This window comes from Urtica dioica, chromosome 5, assembly GCF_054948205.1.
Source record: "Urtica dioica subsp. dioica isolate 48M chromosome 5, U.dioica_male_clone48M_v1_H2, whole genome shotgun sequence".
In the NCBI taxonomy this organism is placed as follows: Eukaryota; Viridiplantae; Streptophyta; class Magnoliopsida; order Rosales; family Urticaceae; genus Urtica; species Urtica dioica.
In genome coordinates this window covers 33,720,721-33,733,797 of record NC_142760.1, presented here as the reverse complement: position 1 = coordinate 33,733,797, position 13,077 = coordinate 33,720,721, and positions in this window count along the sequence as shown.

The window sequence follows — 13,077 nt, the reverse complement described above, 5'->3', positions numbered from 1 at the left end:
CAAATTATTCTTAGTGATCGTGTAAAGATCTGCCCCTATAACCTGAGTAAACCCCGCCTTGTTGAGAAGATAACCCGAGACCAGATTCTTTCTCATCTCCGGAGTGTGCAGCACGTCTTTGAGGACGACCGTTTTTCCGGAGGTAAACTTCAGCTCGACCTCGCCGGTGCCAGCAACAATAGTGGAGTGGGAATCTCCCAGCGACACTTTCTTATCCTTCGCCTCCGAGTATGACTTGAACAGGTCACGCTCGAAACACACGTGGCGTGTTGCCCCGGTGTCCATCCACCAGCCCTCAGATCCACTTGCGAGGTTAACCTCGAAAATCATGGCAACCAGTTGTTCTTCAATCAAGTTCGCCTGCGGGGCAGGACGACGCTTGTTCCTACAATTCCGAGCCATATGCCCGGGCTTGTTACAATTGAAGCAAACAAACTGGACCGAATCACCTGAGGGGGTTTTTTGGGACGGAGGAGCCTTCGTTTGGATGTTGCTTGGCGTGCGGTTCCGATTCTTGAATGGTTTGCCTTTCGGCTTCAGAACCGACGAGGACTTGTTGGAGACAATGTTTATCTCCTCTTTCTGGTCTTGCTTGCGGGCTTCCTCCTCAATGCGCAGGCGAGTGATCAGGCTTTCCAGAGAAAACTCCTTGGTTTTGTGCCTTAGAGTATTCTTAAAATCTTTCCAAGACGGAGGCAGCTTGTCAATAATAACAGCAACTTGAAACTGGTCGTCTAGCGACATACCTTCAGAGATGATTTCATGGGCGATCTTTTGGAGTTCGTGCGATTGAGCTTCGACGGATTTCTCATCGGTCATCTGGAATTTGAGGTAGCGGGCGACAGCGTACTTCTTGGTGCCGGCCTCCTCCGTGTCGTACTTCTTCTGCAGCGCGTCCCAGATCTCCTTGGCGGTCTTGTTGGAGATGTAGTAGTCGTACAGATCGTCGGAGAGGCCGTTGAGGATGTAGTTTTTGCAGAGGAAGTCGGCTTCCTCCCAGGCAGTGGCTTCACGAGTCTGCTCGTCAGTGGGGTCCTCCGGCATCGTCGGCTTCTCGGTGGTGGCAGCATGGGCGACTTTCTTGACCGTCAGGAAGAACAGCATCTTCTGACTCCAGCGTTTGAAGTGGGCTCCTTCGAAACGGAAGGGACGGTTCAGGTCACCAGCAGCGATTTCGGGAACAGCGGCCATGGCGATAACAGGGAAAAACGTCTTAAAATTGTTGTCGCCGGAACTTCGTCGTCCCTGTGGAAAGTAAAACTTCGGTACCTGTAAAACAAAGATTAGCGGAAAAAACGCCTCGGCTGAGTCGCGGACTAGGTCGCTTTCTTTAAGACGTTTCGCGGCTCTGCCTCGGTGCAGCAGTTCAAAAAATGCCCCGTCGCCCCCAGGATAAAATAGCCCAGTAAACTCACTGTCTCGACCGAACCGTGCACTCGGTTACGATCGGAATCACTCAAAACCCTTCTCTGATATAGCTCGGTAACTCACTGTAACTTTTTTTTTTAATTTAATAGAACTTATCTGCCAGTCCCAGCAGCCAACCCTTTATTTATAGATGCATATAGGTAACGGAAATAAAAAGGCTGTTGCAAAAAAGACGTGAAGAACGTGTGTAACGTTCATGAGAGATTAACGGGTCATTAAAGACTGACCAAGTAAAAGTTGTAACTGACCATAACGTGGGATTTTTCTTTGGTTGATTAATTAAAAGGAGACCATGAAACAAGGGATGTATTCAACTGAATACTTTTTATTTAGATATTACAGTAATTTTTTTTTTCAAAAAATAATTACGTTTGCACAGATGAAAACATTTCACTTAACTTGTAACACTAGTTCCAACACTTTGCAATTTCTCTTTCCTAAAGTTATTGATACACATAGTATAGAGGCGGAAATTTTATAAAGTAGCCCTAAAATGTGGTGAAATATCAAAGTTAAACTCATTATTCATAATTTGATTTCCCTAAGTTCTCGATTCTCTCTCCCTTCTTATCGTCTCTCTCGATCCTCAATACTTCTAAATATATACTCTTTCTCAATAATCAATACGATTTTAAATATATTTAAGTTTTATGTTTGCAAGGATTGTTTTTTATTATACATTACATTGCAATAAGAGAAATTTATTTATTTTTAATTTTTTTTTATATGGACAATATTGATCAAAATTACATTATATATTATCAGTACAAACACAAGTGGCATTGTTAACTAAAATGACATGATTTAATACATGTACATTAAATAAAAGGGGATAAATCCTCTGTCTGTGGTTTTTTTTTAATTTTTAATTTTAATTTTTATTATTGTTGTCTTAGCTAGCTTAAATTTTTATATGTTTAGTGGTTGGGAAATCAAATTTCTACAGCCGTTTGTTATAAGCAAATACATTGACAATCAATATAGGAAATTGCGAATCGTATCACATGGGATGAATTGATTGTTTCCTGATTACAATTTGTTTTTGGACATACACTCATAATACGCCTTGTGAAGGAAAGCGAGGAGGGATATAATATAATTTAAAAATTTTCTATTTTTAGAAAGATTCCTTAGGTATCATAGCAGTATCTATTATATGCCTTGTTATGCGCAATCTTAGATATCCTATTTTTTATTTATTTATTTATTATTATCATTGATACGATATTTTAATGGTTGTTTTTTTATGGGTAAGAAAATCACAATGAATCAATATGAAGTAATACGTTTAACTGTTTAAGTATGGTAACAACTAACAAGTGTTTTAGCCTTAACTCTGGTTATATTTGACAAAACTATTTTATTACTAATAACTATTTTAGTACTTTATAAGTTATCAAAGATTCGGCAACTATTGTCCTCGATGTTACTCCGCTCATAAAGATAAATGATACCCAACAGTGGATCAGCGCAAACAACGTAAAAAAATTTAGGCAAATTGTGGTCTCATTGCACACAATTGTGGATCTCGTTGCATATTTGTCTGCGTGCGCTGATACACTGTTGTTGTTAAAAAATCATTTCTCGCTAATAAAAGTAATCTTTGATAGCATTGCCATCAACAATCTCCGTAAACAACTTAACTATTTCTATTTTTAATTTATTATATTTATTATAAATAATATTTACGATTTCAAATTTATATAGATAACAAAAGTAATAAATAGTAAGATTATATATATATATTTATGGGTAGAAATTAAAACGTAAAAAGTAACATTATTTATGAAATATTAATGTCTCTAAATAATAACATAAGCTCAAACAGAACAAAAACTTAAATAGCTAGTAAATGTTTTCATAGATATACTAATAAACAATAACAAAAGCCTTGTATGCGTTTTTGGTTGCAAATTATTGATTTATGTATGTTGGAATTAGCTGAAATTTTTCATGTAGTGATGTATATATGATTAAAAGCTAAATAAATATATATATATATATATATATATATATATATACATATACATAGAGCAGTAAAATCGTACAATGTGAATCCCCATCTAGAGAATGTTAATTTGTAGTCGTAACCCAAAATCTTAAGGCCTTTTGTACGTCACTGTCTTGTTTAATTGATAAGCGCGTTATAAACGTGTTTGTTTACACTCTCGGACGTGAAAGAAGTTGGTTCGAGAGCATTTTGATGTGTTTTGGAGTGTTTTTCTTAATTTTCAGAGTTCGGAGATTCAAAATGACAAATAGAGTATTCGAGGACGACGGGGCAATCACAAGGAGTTCAGAACATCTTTCGGATCTCGATTCCGACACCCGGAGCTCAAGATAGGTCGTTCAAGGCGAATCGGACCTTCGAGGCAACGCACAAACTTACAGAGTCTTGTGCGTTTGCCCTGTGTGGTACCTGTGCGGCGCACAACCATTTGAAGACCCTGTGCGTTCTCCTGTGCGTTTGGTGTGCGGCGCACAGGATGCCCAGAAACGACCTGTGCGGCGCACAGGATGGGGTGTGCGGCGCACAGGACACGATTCCAACTTATTTGTCGCGCGTTTTAATTGTAATCCAAGCCGTTGGACACGATCCGACGGCCCATATGAGCTCCGAAAAACCTAGGAAACCTACAAAAACACTTTAGTTTATTGAGAAACAGATCTTTACTTTTGTTTTTAGTTTTTGTTTTCATTCGGCCGCAAAAATCCCGGGAGAGAAGAAGCATTCAGAGAGGATCATCGTCGCCACAATCTCGTTTTCATCATTCACAGTTTTCATCTCTATTCTCTGAATCTTTGGAACTCCCGTTTTTATTAATATAATTCAGTTTTTAGTCATGTTTGCTTTATATTCATCTCCGTTTATTCTCCGTTTAATTATGCACTAAATTCATTAAGAGCTATGGTGTAGCAAGTTAGGAATATGGTTATGGATTCATTCATGTCAAATTAATATTCATATGCTCTATCATATTTGTTTATGTTAATTCCGTGTGTAATGCTTGAATTCGATTAACTACCGTGTTCATGATATTAGGATTTCTTAATGCTCGGAAGAGATTAGGTTAGTCGTGCACAAAGATTAATTTACCGGGATACATTCCTATGCTAGACATAGCTAGGCTGTTTCGGAGTCGTGTGAACGTTCTTGTTTTTAATGCTAGCCGTTGTTTTTAGGGGTTGAGATCGAGAGAAGATATCCCGGCATAGGTTTAGATTCTTAGATGTTCGAGAGAAATCTTAGATTACCATTATCGTGAGCGTGATTAGCAAACATAAGAGTGTGTGTTTTGTGCGTAATTCCCGAATCCAAACCATAGGAATAACTTGTGAAGCCATAGTTCTTGCTTTCTTACTATCGTAATCTTTCGTATTTTAATTGTTTTTAATTTTCGTTTGTTTTGAAAACCATCATAATCATCAAATCATTGGGTTCAATTCGTGCTAGTAATCTTGTCAATTTAATTAAACATTTTCCTCGTGGGATCGACTCGTACTTACGAACTCTACTACTTGAGCGACTACGTGCACTTGCGTACGGAAAAATCGCAACAAGTAAAGAACGACAACAACGAGCTCATCCCAACTCGAACCGTCACCGGACACCGAATTTGCATGGACTACAGGAAGCTTAACACGGCCACTCGGAAAGACCACTTCCCGCTCCCGTTCATCGACCAGATGCTCGATCGGCTCGCCGGCCATGAGTACTATTGCTTCCTGGATGGTTATTCCGGCTACAATCAGATCGCCATCGCCCCAGAGGACCAGGAGAAGACCACATTTACATGTCCGTATGGCACATTCGCTTTTCGGCGAATGGCTTTCGGATTGTGTAACGCACCGGCAACTTTTCAAAGGTGTATGATGGCAATTTTCTCCGACATGATCGAACGATCAATTGAGGTATTCATGGACGATTTCTCTATTTTCGGTTCTACTTACGATGTTTGTCTCGAGAACTTGTCCAAGGTACTAGACAGATGCGTGGAGACGAATCTAGTCCTCAACTGGGAAAAATGCCATTTTATGGTGAAAGAGGGGATTGTACTAGGCCATCGAGTGTCGTCAGAGGGGCTGGAGGTTGACCGAGCAAAGATTGCCACGATCGAAAAGCTACCACTGCCAATCTCGGTCAAGGGAGTGAGGAGTTTCTTAGGACACGCAGGCTTCTACCGGAGGTTTATCAAGGACTTCTCGAAGATCACGAAGCCCCTATGCAGTCTCCTAGAGAAGGACGTGAAGTTTGAGTTCACAAAGGAGTGTGAAGATGCGTTCAACACACTAAAGGCAAAACTCAGCTCGTCCCCGATTATAGTCGCCCCCGATTGGGATGCACCGTTCGAGATCATGACAGACGCGAGCGACTTCGCCGTAGGTGCGGTTTTGGGGCAGCGAAGAGAGAAGGCATTCCACGCCATTTACTATGCAAGCCGAACTCTCAACGACGCTCAGCTGAACTACGCCACCACCGAGAAAGAGCTTCTTGCCGTCGTCTTCGCCTTTGACAAGTTTCGGCCCTATGTCATTGGCAACAAAGTCATCGTCTACATCGACCACGCAGCCATTAGATACCTGATGACGAAGAAAGACGCGAAGCCACGGCTAATCCGGTGGGTGCTACTCCTCCAAGAGTTTGACCTCGAGATTCGAGACAAGAAGGGAACAGAGAACCTCGTCGCCGATCACCTCTCTCGCCTTGAAGATCTCGCCCACGTCCCCGACCGGAAAGAGCCGACCGACGATAACTTCCGAGACGAGAAGGTGATGGCTGTGCAAGTGATTACCCCGCCTTGGTAGGCCGACTTCGTCAACTACCTCGCAGCCGACCTTTTACCACAAGAGCTCACTTACCACCAACGAAAGAAGTTCCTCTCCGATGCTCGGAGATACTATTGGGAGGAGCCGATCTTATACCGACAGTGTGCCGATTTGGTGATCAGACGATGCGTACCAGAAGACGAGATGCTCTCCGTACTCCGCCGTTGCCATACACTAGAGTGCGGAGGACACTTCGGGCCAAACAAAACGGCGGCAAAAGTCCTCCAAAGCGGCTTCTATTGGCCAACACTCTTCAAGGACTGTCGTACCTTCGTCGAGGCATGCGATCGATGCCAACGGACGGGCAACATGTCGAATCGGAACGAGATGCCACTCACGAACATCATGGAGATAGAGCCGTTCGACGTGTGGGGGATTGATTTCATGGGACCCTTCTCATCTTCCTATGGGAACAAGTACATCCTCCTCGCGGTCGACTACGTGTCGAAGTGGGTCGAAGCAAAAGCGACTCCGACGAACGATGGAAAAATGGTGCTTCGCTTCCTCAAGCAAAACATCTTCACACGACATGGCACACCGAGAGCGATTGTGAGCGATGGAGGCTCTCATTTTTGCAATCGGCAATTCGAAGCCCTACTCAAGAAGTACAGTGTCACGCATCGGAGGGCATTGACATACCATCCGCAATCCAACGGGCAAGCCGAGGTGTCTAACCGTGAAGTGAAGAAGATTCTAGAGAAGACGGTGGGGAGCTCGCTCAAAGATTGGGCCCACAAGCTCGACGACGCGCTATGGGCGTACCGGACGGCCTTCAAGACACCGATAGGCATGTCCCCGTACCGGCTCATCTATGGCAAGGCGTGCCATCTCCCGGTCGAGCTCGAGCACAAGGCCATGTGGGCTATGAAGACGCTCAACTTCGACCACCATGCAGCGGGGCAGCAACGACCTTCAACTAAACGAGCTCGACGAGTTTCGTCTCAACGCCTACGAGAACGCGAAGATCTATAAAGAGAAAACGAAGGCGTGGCACGATAAGAATATCGTGCCGAAGGAGATCCTACCGGGCCAACAAGTGTTGCTCTTCAACTCTCGGCTCAAGCTATTTCCGGGAAAGCTCAAGTCACGATGGTCTGGACCGTTCAAAGTCAAGCAAGCATTCGCGTCGGGTTGGTTCGAACTCGAGAGCAAAAGTGGAGCCATTTTCTCGGTGAACGGACAACGGATCAAGCCATACAACGGTGGACTCTTCGAGAGTGAGAAGACCGTGGCCTACCTCGACATTCATGCATAAATCGGTACCCCGTCAAGCTATTTGACGTTAACTATAGCGCTTCTCGGGAGGCAACCCGTGATTCTTCTTTCGTCGCATTTTATTTTTATAAAAAAAAAAAAATTATCATGTTTTCGAGGTTAATTTAGTTTTCAGTTTCACAAAAAAAAAAAAAAAAAAGGCTGTGCGGCGCACATACAGGCCTGTGCGACGCACAGAAACCCAGAAAAATCCTGTGCGGCGCACAGGCCCGCGACAGAGTCTTTAAAACTGGTTTAAGTTTAATTTTTTCATTTTTTTTCAAAACCACTCCGACTCTTCTCCCTTCCCCTCCGCCTCTAACATTTTCTACACTCAAATCCGTCACTTTTTCACGAAATTAACACCTAAATCAACACCACCAACACTCGTGCAACATCAATCTTTATTTCATTTCTTCGATCTACGTCGATTTGTGCATTCGTTCATCATTTCTTCCGAATCACGTAAGTTTCCGATTCTTAATTTCTTCGAATTTCATTGCTTGCATTGAGTTATATGAGTGTTAAGGACTTTCATTTCATTGATTATAATCGTTTGTGGGCAAGTTTGATTCATTATTGTGCCATTCTCATCATTTTTTTTTTGCTTGCCCACTACGTGTTCGTAAAAATGTCCGAATGAATTTGGTGAAATTTGTAGCGTTAATTCGAAGTGATTTGTGTTTGACATATGTTTATAAAGTATGGATTATGAGTTTGAATAAGAAATTATTATATTTGGGAGTGATTTGATAGGTTGTGTGGTCTCGGGTTAGGTTGACAATACCGAGACCCGAGAGCGTGCATGGACTTAACGTGTGTTGTTGGTGTTATGTGTAGTATGTCGACAAGCCGGAGAACGAAGAAAGCGAAGAAGAACCAAGCTCCGTCAAGTGCGCCTTCTCCTTCCTCGGCGGTCGGATCGAGCACCGCGATTGCCCGGAGACTTCAACCGGGAGCGGATGGGGCATACAATAAGCTCGTCACGCGGAACTACATACCGGAGAGAGAAGTCAATGTCACCGATGACGCCAACCTCTGTGGCCACATCCTCCAACAAATCCAAGCGCGGCATTGGCAAGGGTTCACCACGATCAATACGAAGCCAAACCTATCGGTGGTGCGAGAGTTCTACGCGAACTTGAGTGTCGTTCTCAGCGGGGCCACGACGGTGAAAGTCCGGGGAGTTAATGTATCAATTTCTCCCGACGACATCAACGAACACCTTGAAATCCCTGACGTGGACACGACGTGGTTCGATAACCACGAGAGGAACCCGCCGCTCGAGGACATCATCCGTACCCTTATCAAAAAGGGTCATAGGCTGTGGAGACTAAACCCGGGTCGAAATGCAGCGAGAGCACTCCCCGTGGTTTATGCCAATCGCTTCGCTCGCGTGTGGTCACACTTTATCGGTTCCAACCTCATGCCACACACGCGAAACCACGAGCCGACAAAAGATAGGGCAATGGTCCTCTATGCCATTGTGGTCGGCCATGCACTCAATGTGGGGAAGATCATTCGGAAACAAATGGAGTCGATTGCAAGCACACCCGGGAACTCGAACATGGGTTTTCCCGGCCTCATCACCGACATGTGTAGGAGTGCAAGAGTTGTCTTCTTCAACAATGATGAATACGGCAACACGGGCCAGAAGATCAACTCGGCCTTTATCCAAACCCTTCACGATACATCGTTGGGTACGACCAAACCAAATGGCCAAGGCTTTTACGAAGACGATCGCAACTCCGACTCCGAGGACGAAGAAGAAGAAGAAGATGAGACGAGAGAAGGAGGACATGACCAAGCCGGTCCAAGCGAGCAACATCAACGCGGCACCACCGACGCGTACTACGAGCAACTGCTCGAGAGGATGGACCGGCTCACCACCACTGTGGAACGCCTAGATGGGCACAACAGAGAGCTCCATGATTATGTGGCTCAACGGTTCGATAGGCAAGATGAACGCCTCAACCACATGGACTACCGACTCAATCAAATCGACGCCTTCAACATCGAGTATGGAGAGCGAAGCACCGAGTACCATCGATTTCAAGAAGAGGCCTACGATACATGGGTCTCGCGCTACGCACCTCCACCACCCGACACGGGAAGTGCATCCACGTACTACTCCCCCTTCCCGGCTTATCCTTCGCGTCTCTCGACCCCCTACGAGCAACCACCGCCATACTATGGAGACATTTCCACCCCGCCGTACGACCAACCACCATACCACCATTCACCACATCCGCCACCGTACGAGTAGGGGAGTTCGACCACCCCCGCAAGATAAGTTTTCTTCCCATTTGTGCTCATTAAACTACATTGGGGACAATGTAGATTTTAAGTTTGGGGGGGTTCTTGTTTTGTGGATTTGTATATACTAGGATAAATTTTTTTTTGTCTTTGAGGTTTTTAGGTAGAAATTGGTGTGAATTGTCTCGATTGATTGTTATATTGTTTGCCGATGATATTGTAATGCCTTAGCTTTAGAGGTGAGATTTGTTCATGAACTACTAGGTGAGAAAGAATTTGTCGAGTTCTAGAGTTTCCATATTTGACCCGAATGATGCATGTCTCGACCGTTTAGGTAACCTTGGATAGTAACTTGACCGATCACTTGATTGAAAACACCCACAACACACTAGAACCTTCTCTAATTCCTAATCGAGGCGAAATAAATTACACACTAATCTATGTCGAAATGAAGTAAGCATTAGGATGAGCCACGTAGACCTAAAAAACCGACCCGATCATGGATATCCATTAGAACCCTTTTTAGAAAAAGCCAAACACGACCCATCTCGTTCTAAGTCACTAAATGAGCTTAACCAAAGAAGACATTCCCACAAAGAACCCGTTAAGCTAGCTAGGACTTCATCGCTTTTTCACTTCTATATGACTTGTTCGTAGAACGATCTTCCGAGTAACAAAAAATTAAATGTGTCAAAAGCTCGTGAAATACCGTCGTTGTTTTTATTCATTCACTATGTAAAAAAAAAAAAGAAAAAAAAAAAGAAAAAAAAAGAAGAGAAAAAAAAAGAAAGAAAAAGTAAAATAAAATGCAATGAAGAACGCTCGTCTTTAGCGTTTTGTAAATTATGTTTATTTGTTTTGAGTTTGTTGACGGTGTTTAAACGAGTAGTTTTGACTTGGATGAGAGTTCGAGCGAGTCTAAGGAGGTGATTAGTGACCCTAGTTAGCTTAACCATGAGCCGTGAAAATATCCATATCTACCTGTGACCTAAGCCTAACATTACAAGCCTTAAAGACTTACCGATTGACTAGAAATGATGTGTGTAAATTAGTGGAGACTAAGGGAGAAGAGGGGGCGTATGGGTGTGTTGAGCCGAAATTCACGAAATTATGCATGAGAGTGTTTATTGAGAGGAGTTGGAAGAGTTGCAAAGCCTTTGGAGTCGAGAGTGAGCGAGATACGAAAGCATTGAAAAACGGCCAAGGTAACTCGAGCTTGTAATCTTTCTTTCGCATTTAGTAGTTGACTTGAAGTTTAAAATCATGAATTCTCACTTGTATGTAAGTCTACGCATTATGGTTGAGGCAAACGATTATCGGTCGAGGCGTGATACACCAAGTTCTACCATTTTTTAGGTTTGTTGCTTTTGTGTGATTTTGTTTTATTTTATCGCTCGAGGACTAGCGACAATTCAAGTTTGGGGGTATTTGATAAGCGTGTTATAAACGTGTTTGTTTACACTCTCGGACGTGAAAAGAAGTTGGTTCGAGAGCATTTTGATGTGTTTTTGAGTGTTTTTCTTAATTTTCAGAGTTCGGAGATTCAAAATGACAAATAGAGTATTCGAGGACGACGGGGCAATCACAAGGAGTTCAGAACATCTTTCGGATCTCGATTCCGACACCCGGAGCACAAGATAGGTCGTTCAAGGCGAATCGGACCTTCGAGGCAACGCACAAACTTACAGAGTCTTGTGCGTTTGCCCTGTGCGGTACCTGTGCGGCGCACAGCCATTTGAAGACCCTGTGCGTTCTCCTGTGCGTTTGGTGTGCGGCGCACAGGATGCCCAGAAACGACCTGTGCGGCGCACAGGATAGGGTGTGCGGCGCACAGGACACGATTCCAACTTATTTGTCGCGCGTTTTAATTGTAATCCAAGCCGTTGGACACGATCCGACGGCCCATATGAGCTCCGAAAAACCTAGGAAACCTACAAAAACACTTTAGTTTATTGAGAAACAGATCTTTACTTTTGTTTTTAGTTTTTGTTTTCATTCGGCCGCAAAAATCCCGGGAGAGAAGAAGCATTCAGAGAGGATCATCGTCGCCACAATCTCGTTTTCATCATTCACAGTTTTCATCTCTATTCTCTGAATCTTTGGAACTCCCGTTTTTATTAATATAATTCAGTTTTTAGTCATGTTTGCTTTATATTCATCTCCGTTTATTCTCCGTTTAATTATGCACTAAATTCATTAAGAGCTATGGTGTAGCAAGTTAGGAATATGGTTATGGATTCATTCATGTCAAATTAATATTCATATGCTCTATCATATTTGTTTATGTTAATTCCGTGTGTAATGCTTGAATTCGATTAACTACCGTGTTCATGATATTAGGATTTCTTAATGCTCGGAAGAGATTAGGTTAGTCGTGCACAAAGATTAATTTACCGGGATACATTCCTAGGCTAGACATAGCTAGGCTGTTTCGGAGTCGTGTGAACGTTCTTGTTTTTAATGCTAGCCGTTGTTTTTAGGGGTTGAGATCGAGAGAAGATATCCCGGCATGGGTTTAGATTCTTAGATGTTCGAGAGAAATCTTAGATTACCATTATCGTGAGCGTGATTAGCAAACATAAGAGTGTGTGTTTTGTGCGTAATTCCCGAATCCAAACCATAGGAATAACTTGTGAAGCCATAGTTCTTGCTTTCTCACTATCGTAATCTTTCGTATTTTAATTGTTTTTAATTTTCGTTTGTTTTGAAAACCATCATAATCATCAAATCATTGGGTTCAATTCGTGCTAGTAATCTTGTCAATTTAATTAAACATTTTCCTCGTGGGATCGACTCGTACTTACGAACTCTACTACTTGAGCGACTACGTGCACTTGCGTACGGAAAAATCGCAACATTAATCAGATGTACTTCATGGCGTTGTTATAGAACTCCAAGCCATTGTTGATCAGTTGATCTCGTAACTACCATACCGGTTTGTTTATTAATCTTACTTTATGGAATTCATGAATCTACTACTCAGGGCGGGCTTTAGACATCTTGGGGCCTAAAGCAAAAATTTGAGAATTGGTTTTTTTTAATCCATTCTAAGAGATGTATCAGAGAAAATAATGATTTCATCATAAACCTCATAATTCAAAGTGTTGTCTTAAATATGATAAGAAACAGTAATAATTTTTTTTTAATCTTTATAATGTGTCAACTTATTAAAGTTTTTTTTTTTTTTTTTTTTTTTTTTTTTTTTTTTTACTTCCAGCTTTCTAATCTTTATTATTTATATTTCCAGCTTTCTCTCAAACTCGTTGAGAAAAATAAAACAACAAATTTTATTGGACTGTTAAAAAATCGTCT